We start from the raw sequence: 19,365 nt of genomic DNA, 5'->3' as shown, positions 1-19,365 counted from the left end.
TGACACCCAGCACCTTCCCCCGGCCCGCTCCACCGCCGCCGTCGACACCCGCACCCTCCCCCACTTTTTGAAGATATTTTTAAATAAAAAATTTGATGATATTTTCAAATAAGAAATTTGATGATATCTTCAAATAACAAATTTGATGATATTTTCAATTAAAAATAAAAAACAAATTTGATGATATTTTCAAAAAACATTTGATGATATTTGATGATATCTTCTGTTCTAGTCCTCATGAAAATAACAAATTTGATAAAAAACAAATTATTAGATGCAACAAGAAATAATGAAAAAAAATGTTACTAATGGCGCACCAGAGGAGGGTGCACCATTGCTGTCAGAAAAAAAAGTTACTAATGGCGCACCGGAGGAGGGTGCGCCATTGCTATCAGAAAAAAAACTACTAATGGTGCACCAGAGGGTTGTGCGCCATTGCTATAGTGTCTTGCTGGATACCCCTTCGCCCGATCCCCCCTTCCCTCTCCCTCGCCAGATCCCCCTTCCCTCCCCCGCCACGCCCGCTCCGACGACCCCCGACCCGCTCCAACGACCCCCGCGTCCGCTCCACACCCGCTCCGGCTCCCCCGCCTGCCGCCACGACTGCCAGCCCGACGCCGTGGCGCACCCAGCCGTCCGAACCCTCCGCTGCCCCGCAGCCAGCACAGGAGCCCAGCAGCGCCTCCCTCCGCCGCCCCTACTGCGCCGCCGCCCGTCCTCCTCCGCCCGTAAGCCCCCCTCCTCCTCTGCCCGTCCTCCTCTGCCCGTAAGCCCCCCTCCACTCCAAACCCCTGACCCCTTCTTGTCTCGTCTCTACAGGTAGACCGCGCTGGCAAGCGACCAGGACGACGCCCGGAGAGGAGAGGAGGGCCTTCTCCTCACTGTGTAGCCGCCGACCTTGTCCTGCTCGAGGAGGAGGAGCAGGAGGGGCGCACCCAGCCACCACAGTCGCCGCAATCAAGGGCTTCTTCCACCTAGACCTCTAAATCCACGGCGCCGTCGGTCAGCCACCCAAGGTGAAGGTGCCCCCAACTCCCCTCCTTGTTTCATTCGATCTAGCAGCCATGGATTTGGGTTCCTCAAGGCTGCCTAATTACTCTACCATGTGTTCCTACTACTAGCTCTAGCCATGGATTAGGGGCTAGTGTAGATGCAAAATAAGGTCAAATCCCTCTCGAATTTAGGTCAAATTAGGTTCAAATCCCTCTGAAATTAGTATGTAAAGCTCACTATTCTGAAGTTCTGATCAGTTCAGTACCTTAGTAAGAAATAACACAAGCTTGCTGCTAGTTCAGTACCTTTTGCTGCTAGTTCCTCAAGGAGTTCTGCTCAAAATTAGCTCAACAAGTTGCATCTGGCTTTTAGAAAGTTGTTTGGCTTAAGAGGATAAGTTGTTGTATATACTGTCATAAGGTTCAGCAAGAACAGGGCATCAACAGTGCTACTCTAGTATCTAGTCGGGGAGGGACAAAATGGACAGGGCATCACTATAGCTGTACTGCACAACAAACTATTAATCTTAGGATTAACACTCCTCATATGAGATGAGAGGATTTTTTTAAATGGCTTTTCCCTCTAGCTAGCTTTAAATGGCATCACTGTAGCTGCCAATTCAGATAAACTTGAATTGACTCTTCCAGTGTTGTATTTGTCCCCTCGGATTATTGTGAATTATATGTAGTGAAGCATGCAAATTGGATTTGCTATAGTCAACCTATTAATATTTGTCAGTTTTGAAAATTCAGTTTATTCGGTTACTGAAAATTTAGTTAATTCAGTTAGGCACACAAATTTCAAAACTTTTGTGTGCCCTTGTACTTGGTGTTTGTAGAAAATTCAGTTAATCCATCGAGGTGAGCACTGATGCTACAAAAAGAGAAGACATGTATGAGTTTGGAGAAAGTGCCAATTTGATTTTCAGTTGCTAGCTAGCTGTGATTTATTGTTTCAATTTGGATTCCAGAAATGTTACTGTGTGTTACTATGACCCAACTTTATCTGTAACATAGCATGCTACTATCAGTTATTTTTGAACATCAAATTCAGTCTGTATCTTGCGTTCTTTTTTTGTTCAAAATTTCTCAAACTCTGAATAAATAAAATTATTTGGAAAGAAGCACATGAGTATCAACAATAATTGTTTCTTTCTGCTTGAATGAATGGAGTACAATACAAGTTCAGGAACAAGGGACATTTTTTGCAATTGAGAACTCTCAATGCTCAAGTCTGGAAGTGTTTACAAATTCAAAGAGTTAAAATGACTACTGGTCAAATACTCTAGTGTATTTAGTGTAAATCTAGTCTGAAACTAGTAGAGCTCTTGTTGATTTGCAAATTTAGTTTAAATAAAAATTTGGTACATGACTACTGATCATGTATGAAAGATGTTGCTACTGGATGAGCACAAGAGCTAAGTAGTAGATTTTGATTTTGAAAGTTTTTGAATTTTTATGACTAGTGATCAGGTTTCAAATGATTTTGAATTTTTATGATTTTTATGCACATAGGTGAAGCCACTGACTACACTTCAGGTTCTACTCCTGGAACACTTCAGGAATTTTACTTCATAACTGGAGTATCTTGATGATATTGGGGGGTTTTGTCTCCGACCATCGTGTCGTCATGATATTGTGGGGTGTTGTGGGGTTGCAGCTGGGTGGGGGTGGGGTAATGAATTTGCAGGTACCCCGAGAGGCCCTTGAGTTTGCCAGAATGTCGATTAACTTCCGTTCCGGCAAATTCGGGTACTCCATATGTCCTATTTTCAGCAAAGGTTATGCTGAAATTTTCCATAAATTTTAGCATGACTTTGCTAAAAATAGGACATATGGGGTACTTGCGACTAATGCATGGGCCGGGGTATCTTAGTACTTATTTAAGTAGGATCAACTGCCCCGCCATTCTTGCTGCATAAAACCATAGGTGGCAATAGAGCCAAGTGATTAGGCCCAACTTAGAATTCTCGTTAGCATCGGTAAACCCTAGATGATAAACCCAACATAGGTGGCAATAGAGCCAAGTGATTAGTGCCAAGTGATTAGGCCCAACCTAGGGTGCCTCGGCATCGATAAACCCTAAATGACGAAAACTTAACTTCGCTTCTATAGGGTGCCTCGGTGTCGAAGAGAACCTAAATGATGTACGCTTAGGCTTTTGGGTGCCTCGGCGTCGACAAAACCTAAATGATGAAAGCTTAGGCTTTTAGGGTGCCTCGACGTCGACAAACCCTAAATGATAAAACCTTGGCTTTTAGGGTGCCTCGATGTCGATAAGAACCTAAATGATGAAAGCTTAGGCTTTTAGGGTGCCTCAGCATCGACAAACCCTAAATGATAAAAGCTTAGCTTTTAGGATGCCTCGGTGTCAACAAACCCTAAATGATGTAGTTTTGAATTATGAACGTAGGATATGTCGTCATCACCATCGGACGATGAAAGTCTCCCGGCGGAGTGCGACTGGTGCCACGACGATCGAGGTCTGTGCGACATGCCTCACCTGGACGATGATCGGCGCTTCAAAATTAAGCTCGAGGAGACCTTCAAAGTTGAAATGGTACACAACAACGATAAGTGTTATTTTCATAATTAAGCATGACTTCAACTATTTCAACGTGTAATTTTCATCTTTTACAATTCGAGTATAGCTTATCCCATGCCATGCAAGACGCTATGTCTTGGAGAGGATGGATTTTGAAGACCATGAAATTTCTGAAACAAAGAAAATTCACCTAAGGACTCATCACGATGTGGACTTCAAAGTAAATCTATATAATTCTGAGAGCGTAACCCATTTTGGTTGCAAAAATTGGGAAGCATTTTGTAAGATGTATGGTTTTGATGAGGGTATGCTTATCACCATGGATCTTGGTAATCCTGACATCAACCAAGACAATATGGACATTTGGGTCCTTGTTGATACGCCTCCAGTTCTACCGCTATGTGAGTTTCTCAAACATAGTTATTAGCTAATTTATATTGTTTATTTTAAAATAGTTGACAGCTTATTTCCATTGACAGCTTATTTTTATTGTTCAAAGAATGTGCGGGAGATGGTAGACAAAACCCACCACACCGATGGCTCCGAATTAACAACTTACAAGGAGAAAAATCATCTGGTCGGATTTTGTACTGACATTGAGAATTACACTATGCACAATCAAACTCCTCAACATTATGGTAAATACGTGCCACTAGCGCATGTGTTCAACTACGGTAACTACCATGGAGATACCCTGGTAAGATTTTTACTATTACGACATCCGTGCATATTTTGCATACTTCTAAAACTAGTACATCATTGCTAACTATGAAGTTATTACTATGTTTTTCAACAGATAATCCCAAAGAATTGTGTGCCTCATATGATGTATCAGAAAGGTAGTGTTAATGTTTTGAACATACAGCCAGGTCGTCCTACGAATCTCAATTGTCCATATGAGATTTCTAAAAGAAGTGGAGACATGAAAATCAAAGGATGGAAAAAATGTATGGACAGTCGTAAGGAGCTTCTTGGAAGCAAAAGGAAGCGAAGAGCAAGAATTGGAGACATGATGTTCTCCATTCTCCATAATGGAGAGTCAGGGTCTATATTGTTTTATGCTATTTTAGCTTAAATAGGGTATTTAGGTCCTGCCTAATATTGATGATCATGTGCTAAGAACAATTAAGTAGGGTTGGTTCAATGACTATCAAGATGATGATCGTATGACTTGTTATGAATAACGAGTAGAAGTTGTATGATGATGATTAGTAGGACTTGTTAGGATTAGTATTACTTCCGACAAACTCGATACTCGCGGTCTCGAGACTTGTAATGTTTTATCTTTGTTCGGTCTTTTGAATTCGAAGACTAATATGATGAACTGTATTCGGAGACTAATCTTCTATTGTATTCGATGAATCTGCTGTTGCTGTGTGCTACTATCTATATTCTGTCAAATAATATATTTTGTAACATGTGCAAAAATCAGAAAAGTAAAAAACCTAATATTCATACTAATGGCGCATCTATCCGCAGTGCGCCATTAGTGTGCCAAAGCACATGGTTAAATATGGCCCCTGGGAGGCATACTAATGGCGCATGGTGTTATATACTAATGGCGCACTGGATGGTGCGCCATTAGTATACCAGATACTAATGGCGCACCAGTGGTGCGCCATTACTAAAAATTACTAGTGGCGTGCTACTAATGGCGCACCAGTGATGCGCCATTAGTAGGCAAAACTGGTGCGCCATTAGTTGGCCTTTTCCTAGTAGTGTCTAGGCCGGATGGTAACAGGAGGCAGGGGACACAATGTTTTACCCAGGTTCGGGCCCTCTTGATGGAGGTAAAACCCTACGTCCTGCTTGATTAATATTGATGATATGGGTAGTACAAGAGTAGATCTACCACGAGATCAGAGAGGCTAAACCCTAGAAGCTAGCCTATGGTATGATTGTTGTTCGTCCTACGGACTAAAACCCTCCGGTTTATATAGACACTGGAGAGGGCTAGGGTTACACAGAGTCGTTTACAATGGGAGGAGATCTACATATCCGTATTGCCAAGCTTGCCTTCCACGCCAAGGAAAGTCCCATCCGGACACGGGACGAAGTCTTCAATCTTGTATCTTCATAGTCCGAGAGTCCGGCCAAAGGTTATAGTCCGGCTATCCGGACACCCCCTAATCCAGGACTCCCTGAACCGGCCTCTTCCTTCCTCCCTCCTTTATATCCGTGGGGAGGGGCACCCTGATGGGTAACGTAGTAATTTCAAAAGAAAAATCCTACGCTCACGCAAGATCATGGTGATGCATAGCAACGAGAGGGGAGAGTATGATCTACGTACCCTTGTAGATCGACAACGGAAGCGTTTGGTTGATGTAGTCGTACGTCTCCACGACCCGACCGATCAAGCACCGAAACTACGGCACCTCCGAGTTCTACACACGTTCAGCTCGATGACGATCCCCGGACTCCGATCCAGCAAAGTGTCGGGGAAGAGTTCCGTCAGCACGACGGCGTGGTGACGATCTTGATGTACTACCATCGCAGGGCTTCGCCTAAGCACCACTACAATATTATCGAGGACTATGGTGGAAGGGGGCACCGCACACGGCTAAGAATATGATCACATGGATCAACTTGTGTTCATGGGGTGCCCCTTGCCTCAGTATATAAAGGATGGAGGAGGAGGAGGCCGGCCAAGGCAATTGGTGCGGCCAAGATGTGGAATCCTACTAGGACTCCAAGTCCTAGTAGGAGTCCACCAAGAGGGGAGGAAGGGAGAAGGAAGTAGAGGAGAAGGAAAGGTGGCCGGCCCCCTTTTCCCTAGTCCAATTCAGACTAGAGGGGAGGGGGGGGGGGCACAGCAGCCCCTTGGCCCTTTATCCTCTTCCCACTAAAGCCCATCAAGGCCCATTGCTTCTCCCGTAACTACACAGTACTCCGAAAAATACCCGAATCACTCGGAACCTTTCCGATGTCCGAATATAGTCGTCCAATATATCGATCTTTATGTCTCGACCATTTCGAGACTCCTCGTCATGTCCCCGATCTCATCCGGGACTCCTAACTGCTTCGATACATCAAAACTCATAAACTCATAATATAACTGTCATCGAAACCTTAAGCGTGTGGACCCTACGGGTTCGAGAACAATGTAGACATGACCGAGACACGTCTCCGGTCAATAACCAATAGCGGGACCTGGATGCCCATATTGGCTCCTACATATTCTACGAAGATCTTTATCGGTCAGACCGCATAACAACATACGTTGTTCCATTTTTCATCGGTATGTTACTTGCCCGAGATTCGATCGTTGGTATCTCAATACCTAGTTCAATCTCATTATCGGCAAGTCTCTTTACTCGTTCCGTAATACATCATCCCACAACTAACTCATTAGTTGCAATGCTTGCAAGGCTTCAGTGATGTGTATTACCGAGAGAGCCCAGAGATACCTCTCCGACAATCGGAGTGACAAATCCTAATCTTGAAATACGCCAACCCAACATGTACCTTTGGAGACACCTGTAGAGAACCTTTATAATCACCCAGTTACGTTGTGACGTTTAGTAGCACACAAAGTGTTCCTCCGGCAAACGGGAGTTGCATAATCTCATAGTCATAGGAACATGTATAAGTCATGAAGAAAGCAATAGCAACATACTAAACGATCGGGTGCTAAGCTAATGGAATGGGTCATGTCAATCTGATCATTCAACTAATGATGTGATCCCGTTAATCAAATAAAAACTCTTTGTCCATGGTTAGGAAACATAACCATCTTTGATTAACGAGCTAGTCAAGTAGAGGCATACTAGTGACACTCTGTTTGTCTATGTATTCACACATGTATTATGTTTCCGGTTAATACAATTCTAGCATGAATAATAAACATTTATCATGATATAAGGAAATAAATAATAACTTTATTATTGCCTCTAGGGCATATTTCCTTCAATCTCCCACTTGCACTAGAGTCAATAATCTAGATCACATCGCCATGTGATTTAACATCAATAGTTCACATCTTTATGTGATTGGTTCACATCTCCATGTGACTAACACCCAAAGGGTTTACTAGATTCAATAATCTAGTTCACATCGCTATGTGATTAAGACCCAAAAAGTGATCATGTTTTGCTTGTGAGAGAAGTTTAGTCAATGGGTCTGCCACATTCAGATCCGCATGTATTTTGCAAATTTCTATGTCAACAATGCTCTGCATGGAGCTACTTCTAGCTAATTGCTCCCACTTTCAATATGTATCCAGATTGAGACTTAGAGTCATCTGGATTAGTGTAAAAACTTGCATCGATGTAACCCTTTACGATGAACCTTTTGTCACCTCCGTAATCGAGAAACATATCCTTATTCCAGTAAGGATAATTTTGACCACTGTCCATTGATCTACTCCTAGATCACTATTGTACTCCCTTTCTTAACACAGTGTAGGGTATACAATAGATCTAGTACACAGCATGGCATACTTTATAGAACCTTATGGCTGAGGCATAGGGAATGACTTTCATTTTATTTCTATCTTCTGCCGTGGTTGGGCTTTGAGTCTTACTCAATTTCACACCTTGCAACACAGGTAAGAACTCTTTCTTTGACTGTTCCATTTTGAACTACTTCAAAATCTTGTCAAGGTATGTACTCATTGAAAAAACTTATCAAGCGTCTTAATCTATCTCTATAGATCATGATGCTCAATATGTAAGCAGCTTTACCGAGGTCTTTCTTTGAAAAATTCCTTTCAAACTCTCCTTTATGCTTTGCAGAGTAATTCTACATTATTTCTAATCAACAATATGTCATTCACATATACTTATCAGAAATGTTGTAGTGCTCCCACTCACTTTCTTGTAAATACAGGCTTCACCGCAAGTCTGTATAAAACTATATGCTTTGATCAACTCATCAAAGCGTATATTCCAACTCCGAGATGCTTGCACCAGTCCATAGATGGATCGCTGGAGCTTGCACATTTTGTTAACACCTTTAGGATCGACAAAACCTTCTGGTTGCATCATATACAACTCTTCTTAAATAAATCCATTAAGGAATGCAGTTTTGTTTATCCATTTGCCAGATTTCATAAAATGCGGCAATTGCTAACATGATTCGGATAGACTTAAGCATAGATACGAGTGAGAAACTCTCATCGTAGTCAACACTTTGAACTTGTCGAAAACCTTTTGCGACAATTCTAGCTTTGTAGATAGTAACACTGCTATCAGCGTCTGTCTTCCTCTTGAAGATCCATTTAATCTCAATGGCTTGCCGATCATTGGGCAAGTCAATCAAAGTCCATACTTTGTTCTCATATATGGATCTCATCTCAGATTTCATGGCTTCAAGCCATTTTGTGGAATATGGGCTCATCATCGCTTCCTCATAGTTCATAGGTTAGTCATGGTCAAGTAACATGACCTCCAGAACAGGATTACCGTACCACTCTGGTGCGGATCTCACTCTGGTTTACCTACGAGATTCGATAGTAACTTGATCTGAAGTTACATGATCATCATCATTAGCTTCCTCACTAATTGGTGTAGGTGTCACTGAAACAGTTTTCTGTGATGCACTACTTTCCAATAAGGGAGCAGGTACAGTTACCTCGTCAAGTTCTACTTTCCTCCCACTCACTTCTTTCGAGAAAACTCCTTCTCCAGAAAGTTTCCGAACTTAGCAACAAAAGTCTTGCCTTCGGATCTGTGATAGAAGGTGTATCCAATAGTCTCCTTTGGATATCCTATGAAGACACATTTCTCTGATTTGGGTTCGAGCTTATCAGGTTGAAGCTTTTTCACATAAGCATCACAATCCCAAACTTTAAGAAACGACAACTTTGGTTTCTTGCCAAACCACAGTTCATACGGTGTCGTCTCAACAGATTTAGATGGTGCCCTTTTAACGTGAATGCAGCTGTCTCTAATGCATAACCCCAAAACGATAGTGGTAGATCGGTAAGAGACATCATAGATTGCACTATATCCAACAAAGTACAGTTATGACGTTCGGACACACCATTATGCTGTGGTGTTCCATGTGGCATGAGTTTGTGAAACTATTCCACATTGTTTTAATTGAAGACCAAACTCGTAACTCAAATATTTGTCTCCGCGATCAGATCGTAGAAACTTTATTTTCTTGTTAGGATGATTTTCCACTTCACTTTGAAATTCTTTGAACTTTTCAAATGTTTCAGACTTATGTTTCATCAAGTAGATATACCCATATCTTCTCAAATCATCTGTGAAGTTCAGAAAATAACGATACTTGCCGTGAGCCTTAACACTCATCGTACCGCATACATCAGTATGTATTATTTCCAATAAGTCAGTTGCTCGCTTCGGAGAATGGACTCTTAGTCATCTTGCCCATGAGGCATGGTTCGCAAGCATCAAGTGATTCATAATCAAGTGATTCCAAAATCCCATCAGCATGGAGTTTCTTCATGCGCTTTACACCAATATGACCTAAACGGCAGTGCTACAAATAAGTTGCACTATCATTATTAACTTCGCATCTTTTGGTTTCAATATTATGATTATGTGTATCACTATGATCGAGATCCAACGAACTATTTTCATTGGGTGTGTAACCATATAAGGTTTTATTCATGTAAATAGAACAACAATTTATTCTCTTACTTAAATGAATAACCGTATTACAATAAACATGATCAAATCATATTCATGCTTAACGCAAACACCAAATAACACTTATTCAGGTTCAACACTAATCCCGAAAGTATAGGGAGTGTCCGATGATGATCATATCAATCTTGGAACCACTTCCAACACACATCGTCACTTCACCCTTAACTAGTCTCTGTTTATTCTGCAACTCCTGTTTCGAGTGACTAATCTTAGCAACTGAACTAGTATCAAATACTGAGGGGTTTCTATAAACACTAGTAAAGTACACATCAATAACATGTATATCAAATATACTTATGTTCACTTTGCCATCCTTCTTATCTGCCAATCACTTGGGGTAGTTCCGCTTCCAGTGACCAGTCCCTTTGCAGTAGAAACACTTAGTCTCAGGCTTAGGACCAGACTTGGGCTTCTTCACTTGAGCAGCAACTTGCTTGCTGTTCTTCTTGAAGTTCCCCTTCTTCCCTCTGCCCTTTTCTTGAAACTAGTGGTCTTGTCTACCATCAACACTTGATGTTTTTCTCGATTTCTACCTTCGTCAATTTCCGCATTATGAAGAGCTTGGGAATCATTTCCGTTATCCCTTGCATATCATAGTTCATCACGAAGTTCTACTAACTTGGTGATGGTGACTAGAGAATTCTGTCAATCACTATCTTATCTGGAAGATTAACTCCCACTTGATTCAAGCGATTGTAGTACTCAGACAATCTGGGCACATGCTCACTAGTTGAGCGATTCTCCTCCATCTTTTAGCTATAGAACTTGTTGGAGACTTCATATCTCTCAACTCGGGTATTTGCTTGAAATATTAACTTCAACTCCTGGAACATCTCATATGCTCCATGACGTTCAAAACGTCTTTGAAGTCCCGATTCTAAGCCATTAAGCATGGTGCACCAAACTATCAAGTAGTCATCATATTGAGCTAGCCAAATGTTCATAACGTCTGCATCTGCTCCTGCAATAGGTCCGTCACCTAGCGGTGCATCAAGGACATAATTCTTCTGTGTAGCAATGAGGATAAACCTCAGATCACGGATCCAATCCGCATCATTTCTACTAACATCTTTCAAAACAATTTTCTCTAGGAACATATCAAAATAAACACAGGGAAGCAACAACGCGAGCTATTGACCTACAACATAATTTGCAAAATACTACCAGGACTAAGTTCATCATAAATTTAAGTTCAATTAATTTACTTAAAGAACTCCCACTTAGATAGACATCCCTCTAATCCTCTAAGTGATTACGTGATCCAAATCAACTAAACCATGTCCGATCATCACGTGAGATGGAGTAGTTTCATTGGTGAACATCATTATGTTGATCATATCTACTATATGATTCACGCTCGACCTTTCGGTCTCCGTGTTCCGAGGCCATATCTGTATATGCTTGGCTCATCAAGTATAACCTGAGTATTCCGCGTGTGCAACTGTTTTGCACCCGTTGTATTTGAACGTAGAGCCTATCACACCCGATCATCACGTGGTGTCTCAGCACGAAGAACTTTCACAATGGTGCATACTCAGGGAGAACACTTCTTGATAATTAGTGAGAGATCATCTTAAAATGCTACCGTCAAACTAAGCAAAATAAGATGTATAAAAGATAAACATCATATGCAATCAAAATATGTGACATGATATGGCCATCATCATCTTGCGCCTTTGATCTCCATCTCCAAAGTACTGTCATGATCTCTATCGTCACCGGCATGACACCATGATCTCCATCATCTTGATCTATATCAATGTGTCGTCACACGGTCGTCTCGCCAACTATTGCCCTTGCAACTATTGCTATAGCATAGCGATAAAGTAAAGCAATTATTTGGCGCTTGCATCTTATGCAATAAAGAGACAACCATAAGGCTTTTGCCAGTTGCCGATAACTTTAATAAAAAATGATCATCTCATACAACAACTTATATCTCTTCACATTTTGACCATATCACATCACAACATGCCCTGCAAAAACAAGTTAGACGTCCTCTACTTTGTTGTTGCAAGTTTTACGTGGATGCTATGGGCTTAAGCAAGAACCAATCTTACCTAGGCATCAAAACCACAACGATAGTTTGTCAAGTTGGTGCTGTTTTAACCTTCGCAAGGACCGGGCGTAGCCACACTCGGTTCAACTAAAGTTGGAGAAACTGACACCTGCCAGCCACCTGTGTGCAAAGCACACCGAGAGAACCGGTCTCGCGTAAGCGTACGCGTAATGTCGGTTCGGGCCGCTTCATCCAACAATACTGCCGAACCAAAGTATGACATGCTGGTAGGCAGTATGACTTATATCGCCCACAACTCACTTGTGTTCTACTCGTGCACATAACATCAAACCATAAAACCTGGCTCGGATGCCACTGATGGGTAACATAGTAATTTCAAAAAAAATTCCTACGCTCATGCAAGATCATGGTGATGCATAGCAATGAGAGGGGAGAGTATGATCTACGTACCCTTGTAGATCGACAACGGAAGCGTTTGGTTGATGTAGTCGTACGTCTCCACGGCCCGACCGATCAAGCACCGAAACTACGGCACCTCCGAGTTCTAGCACACGTTCAGCTCGATGACGATCCCCGGACTCTGATCCAGCAAAGTGTCGGGGAAGAGTTCCGTCAGCACGACGGCGTGGTGACGATCTTGATGTACTACCGTCGCAGGGCTTCGCCTAAGCACCGCTACAATATTATCGAGGACTATGGTGGAAGGGGGCACCGCACACGGCTAAGAATATGATCACGTGGATCAACTTGTGTTCATGCGGTGCCCCTTGCCTCAGTATATAAAGGATGGAGGAGGAGGAGGCCGGCCAAGGCAATTGGTGCGGCCAGGATGTGGAGTCCTACTAGGACTCCAAGTCCTAGTAGGAGTCCACCAAGAGGGGAGGAAGGGAGAAGGAAGTAGAGGAGAACGAAAGGTGGCCGGCCCCCTTTTCCCTAGTCCAATTCAGACTAGAGGGGAGGGGGGGGGGGCGCAGCAGCCCCTTGGCCCTTTATCCTCTTCCCACTAAAGCCCATCAAGGCCCATTGCTTCTCCCGTAACTACCCAGTACTCCGAAAAATACCCGAATCACTCGGAACCTTTCTGATGTCCGAATATAGTCGTCCAATATATCGATCTTTACGTCTCGACCATTTCGAGACTCCTCGTCATGTCCCCGATCTCATCCGGGACTCCGAACTGCTTCGGTACATCAAAACTCATAAACTCATAATATAACTGTATTCGAAACCTTAAGCGTGCGGACTCTACGGGTTCGAGAACAATGTAGACATGACCGAGACACGTCTCCGGTCAATAACCAATAGCGGGACCTGGATGCCCATATTGGCTCCTACATATTCTACGAAGATCTTTATCGGTCAGACCGTATAACAACATACATTGTTCCATTTGTCATCGGTATGTTACTTGCCCGAGATTCGATCGTCGGTATCTCAATACCTAGTTCAATCTCGTTATTGGCAAGTCTCTTTACTCGTTCCGTAATACATCATCCCACAACTAACTCATTAGTTGCAATGCTTGCAAGGCTTCAGTGATGTGTATTACCGAGAGAGCCCAGAGATACCTCTCCGACAATCGGAGTGACAAATCCTAATCTCGAAATACGCCAACCTGACATGTACCTTTGGAGACACCTGTAGAGAACCTTTATAATCACCCAGTTACGTTGTGACGTTTGGTAGCACACAAAGTGTTCCTCCGGCAAACGGGAGTTGCATAATCTCATAGTCATAGGAACATTATAAGTCATGAAGAAAGCAATAGCAACATACAAAACGATCGGGTGCTAAGCTAATGGAATGGGTCATGTCAATCTGATCATTCAACTAATGATGTGATCCCGTTAATCAAATAACAACTCTTTGTCCATGGTTAGGAAACATAACCATCTTTGATTAACGAGCTAGTCAAGTAGAGGCATACTAGTGACACTCTGTTTGTCTATGTATTCACACATGTATTATGTTTCCGGTAAATACAATTCTAGCATGAATAATAAACATTTATCATGATATAAGGAAATAGATAATAACTTTATTATTGCCTCTAGGGCATATTTCCTTCACACCCCATAGACACAAAAGTTGATCTCTTAGCCGTGTGCGGTGCCCCCTCCACAGATTTCCACCTCGGTCATATCGTTGTAGTGCTTAGGCGAAGCCCTGCGTCGGTAACTTCATCATCACCGTCATCATGCCATCATGCTGACAAAGCTCTCACTCGACACTCAGCTGGATCTAGAGTTCGTGGGATGTCACTGAGCTGAACGTGTGCAGATCGCGGAGGTGTCGTACCTTCGATGCTAGGATCGGTCGGATCGTGAAGATGTACGACTACATCAACCGTGTTGTCATAACGCTTCCGCTTACGGTCTACGAGGGTACGTGGACAACACTCTCGCCTCTCGTTTTTATGCATCTCCTAGATGGATCTTGCGTGTGCATAGGATTTTTTTTGAAATTACTGCGTTCCCCAACAGTGGCATCTGAGCCAAGTCTATGCGTAGATGTTATACGCACGAGTAGAACACAAAGGAGTTGTGGGCGTGGGTATAGACATATTGCTTGCCATCACTAGTTGATTCTTGATTTGGCGGTATTGTTGGATGAAGCGGATCAGACTGACATGACGCGTATGCTTATGCGAGACTGGTTCTACCGACGTGCTTTGCACATAGGTGGCTAGTGGGTGTCAGTTTCTCCAACTTTAGTTGACTCGGATTCAATGAACAAGGTTCTTTCTGAAGATCAAAAAGCAATCACTATACTATGTTGTGGTTTTGATGCGTAGGTAAGAACGGTTCTTGCTAGAAGCCCGTAGCATCCACATAACACTTGCAACAACAAAGTAGAGGACGTCTAACTTATTTTTGCAGGGCATGTTTTGATGTGATATGGTCAAGACGTGATGAGATATAAATTTCTGTATGAGATGATCATGTTTTATTAAAGTTGTCGGCAACTTGCAGGAGCCGCATGGTTGTCTCTTTGTTGCATAAGATTCAAGCGACATATAATCGCTTTACTTTATCGCTATGCGATAGCAATAATTGCAAAAGTAATAGTTGGCGAGACGACCATGTGACGACACGTTGATAAAGATCAAGATGATGGAGATCATGGTGTCATGCTGGTAACGATGGAGATCATGACGGTACTTTGGAGATGGAGATCAAAGGCACAAGATGATGATGGGCATATCATGTCACATATTTTGATTGCATGTGATGTTTATCTTTTATGCATCTCATTTTGCTTAGTTCGGTGGTAGCATTATAAGATGATCCCTCACTAAAATTTCAAGGTACAAGTGTTCTCCCTGAGTATGCACCATTGTGACAGCTCTTCATGCTGAGACACCACGTGATGATCGGGTGTGATAAGCTCTACGTTCACATACAACGGGTGCAAGACAGTTTTGCACAAGAAGAATACTTGGGTTAAACTTGACGAGCCTAGCATATGCAGATATGGCCTCGGAACACTGAGACTGAAAGGTCGAGCGTGAATCATATAGTAGATATGATCAACATAGTGATGTTCACCATTCAAAACTACTCCATCTCATGTGATGATCGGACATGGTTTAGTTGATATGGATCACATGATCACTTAGATGATTAGAGGGGTGTCTATCTAAGTGGGAGTTCTTAAGTAATATGATTAATTGAACTTAAATTTATCATGAACTTAGTGTTGATAGTATTTGCATATCTATGGTGTAGATAAATTGCTCGCATATAGCTTCCCCGTTTTATTTATGATATGTTCCTAGAGAAAACTATGTGGAAAGATGATAGTAGCAATGATGCGGATTGGATCCGTGATTTGAGGATTATCCTCGTTGCTGCACAGAAGAATTATGTCCTTGATGCACCACTAGGTGACATAATTATTGCAGGAGCAAATGCAGACATTATGAACATTTGACAAAGCTCGGAATGATGACTACTTAATAGTTTAGTGCACCATGCTTTACAGCCTAGAACCGGAACTTCAAAAATGTTTTTGAACGCCACAGAGCATATAAGATGTTCTAAGAGTTGAAATTGGTATGTCATACTCATGCCCGTGTCGAGAGGTAGGGGACTTCTGACAGTACTTTGCCTACAAGATGGAGGAGAATAGCTCAACCAGTGAGCATGTGCTCAGATTGTATGGGTACTACAATTGCTTGAATCAAGTGGGAGTTAATATTCCAGATAAGATAGTAATTGACAAAGTTCTCTAGTCACTATCACCAAGTTACTAGAACTTAGTGATGAACTATAATATGCAAGGGATGACAAAAGTAATTCCCAAGCTCTTCGCGATGCTGAAATCGGCGAAGGTAGAAATCAAGAAATAGCATCAAGTGTTGATGGTTAACAAGACCACTAGTTTCAAGAAAAGGGCAAAGGGAAAGAAAGAGGAACTTCAAAGAAGAATAGCAAGTTGCTGCTCCCTTGAAGAAGCCCAAAGCTAGACCCAAGCCAGGAACTAAGTGCTTCTACTGCAAAGGAAATGGTCACTGAAAGTGGAACTGCCCTAGATACTTGGCGGATAAGAAGGATGGAAAAGTGAACAAAAGTATACTTGATATACATGTTATTGATGTGTACATTACTAGTGTTTATAGCAACCCCTCGGTATTTGATACTGGTTCAGTTGCTAAGAGTAGTAACTCGAAACGAGAGTTGCAAAAATAAACAGAGACTAGTTAAGGGCGAGGTGATGATGTGAGTTGGATGTGATTCCAAGGTTGATAAGATCACCATCGTACACTCCCTTTACCTTCGGGATTAGCGTTGAACCTAAAATAAATGTTATTCGGTGTGTTGAGCGTAATATGATTGGATCATGTTTATTGCAGTACGGTTATTCATTTAAGTCTAAGAATAATTGTTATTCTGTTTACATGAATAAAACCTTCTGAGGTCATACACCCAAGGTGAATGGTTTATTGAATCTCGATCGTAGTGATACACATATTCATAATATTGAAGCCTAAAGATGCAAAGTTAATAATGGTAGTGCAACGTATATGTTGCACTGCCATTTAGGTCATATTGGTGTAAAGCGCATGAAGGAACTCCATGCTGATGGGCTTTTGGAATTACTTGATTATGAATCATTTGATGCTTGCGAACCATGCCTCGTGGGCAAGATGATTAAAAATCCGTTCTCCGGAACAATGGAGCAAGCAACTAACTTATTGGAAATAATACATACTGATGTATGCAATCCGATGAGTGTTGAGGTTCGTGGCGGGTATCGTTATTTTCTGACCTTTAAAGATGATTTGAAAAGATATGGGTATATCTACTTGCTCAAACATAAGTCTGAAACATTTGAAAAGTTCAAAGAATTTCAGAGTGAAGTGGAAAATCATCGTAACAAGAAAATAAAGTTTCCGCGATCTGATCGTGGAGGAGAATATTTGAGTTACGAGTTTGGTCTTCATTTGAAACAATGCAGAATAGTTTCGCAACTCAGCCACCTAGAACACCACAGCGTAATGGTGTGTTTGAATGTCATAACCATACTTTATTAGATATGGTGCGATCTATGATGTCTCTTACCAATTTATAACTATCATTTTGGGGTTATGCATTAGAGACAGCTGCATTCATGTTAAATAGGGCACCATCTAAATCCGTTGAGACGGCACCATATGAACTATGGTTTAGCAAGAAACCTAAGCTGTTGTTTATTAAAGTTTAGGTCTATGATGCTTATGTGAAAAAGTTTCAACCTGATAAGCTCGAACCCAAATCGGAGAAATGCGTCTTCATAGGATACCCAAAGAAACTGTTGGGTACACCTTCTATCACAGATTTGAAGGCAAGATATTCGTTGCTAAGAATGGATCCTTTCTAGAGAAGAAGTTTCTCTCGAAAGAAGTGAGTGGGAGGAATGTAGAACTTGATGAAGTAATTGTACCTTCTCCTGAATTGGAAAGTAGTTCATCACAGAAATCAGTTCTAGTGATTCCTACACCAATTAGTGAGGAAGTTAATGATGATGATCATGAAACTTCAGATCAAGTTACTACCGAACCTCGTAGGTCAACCAGAATACACTCCGCGCCATAGTGGTACGGTAATCCTGTTCTAGAGGTCCTGTTACTTGACCATGAAGAACCTACGAACTATGAGGAAGCGATGATGAGCCCAGATTCCGCGAAATGGCTTGAAGCCATGAAATCTGAGATGGGATCCATGTATTAAAACAAAGTATGGACTTTGATTGACTTGCTCGATGATCGGTGAGCCATTAATAATAAATGGATTTTCAAGAGGAAGATGGACGCTGATAGTAGGGTTACTATCTAACAAAGCTCAAATTGTCGCAAAAGGTTTTCGACAAGTTCAAGATGTTGACTACGATGAGATTTTCTCACTCATAGCGATGCTTAAGTCCGTCTGAATCATGTTAGCAATTGCCACATTTTATGAAATCTGGCAAATGGATGTCAAAACTGCATTCATTAATGGATTTCTTAAAAAAGAGTTGTATATGATGCAACAAGAAGGTTTTGTCAGTCCTAAAGGTGCTAACAAAGTGTGGAAGCTCCAACTATCCATCTATGGACTGGTGCAAGCATCTCGGAGTTGGAATATATGCTTTGATAAAGTGATCAAAGCATATGATTTTATACAGACTTGTGGTGAAGCCTGTATTTACAAGAAAGTGAGTGGGAGCACAATAGCCTTTCTGATAAGTATATGTGAGTGACATATTGTTTATCGAAAATGCTGTAGAATTTTCTGGAAAGCATAAAGGAGTGTTTGAAAGGAGTTTTTAAAATAAATACCTTGGTGAAGTTGCTTACACATTGGGCATTAAGATCTATAGAGATAGATCAAAACGCTTGATAAAAATTTTCAATGAGTACATACCTTGACAAGATTTTGAGTTAGTTCAAAATGGAACAGTCAAAGAAGGAGTTCTTGCCTGTGTTGCAAGGTGTGAAGTTGAGTAAAGACTCAAAACCCGACCACGGCAGAAAAATAGAAACATAATGAAAAGTCATTCCCTATGCCTTAGTCATAGGTTCTATAAAGTATGCTATGATGTGTACTAGTCCTATTGTATACCTTAGCATGATTTTGGCAAGGGAGTACAATAGTGATCTACCGGTAGATCACTGGACAACAGTCAACATTATCCTTAGAGGACTAAGTAAATATTTCTCGGTTATGGAGG

Source organism: Triticum dicoccoides, chromosome 3A (genome assembly GCF_002162155.2).
Source record: "Triticum dicoccoides isolate Atlit2015 ecotype Zavitan chromosome 3A, WEW_v2.0, whole genome shotgun sequence".
Classification (NCBI taxonomy): domain Eukaryota; kingdom Viridiplantae; phylum Streptophyta; class Magnoliopsida; order Poales; family Poaceae; genus Triticum; species Triticum dicoccoides.
Note: the sequence above shows the minus strand (reverse complement) of the source record.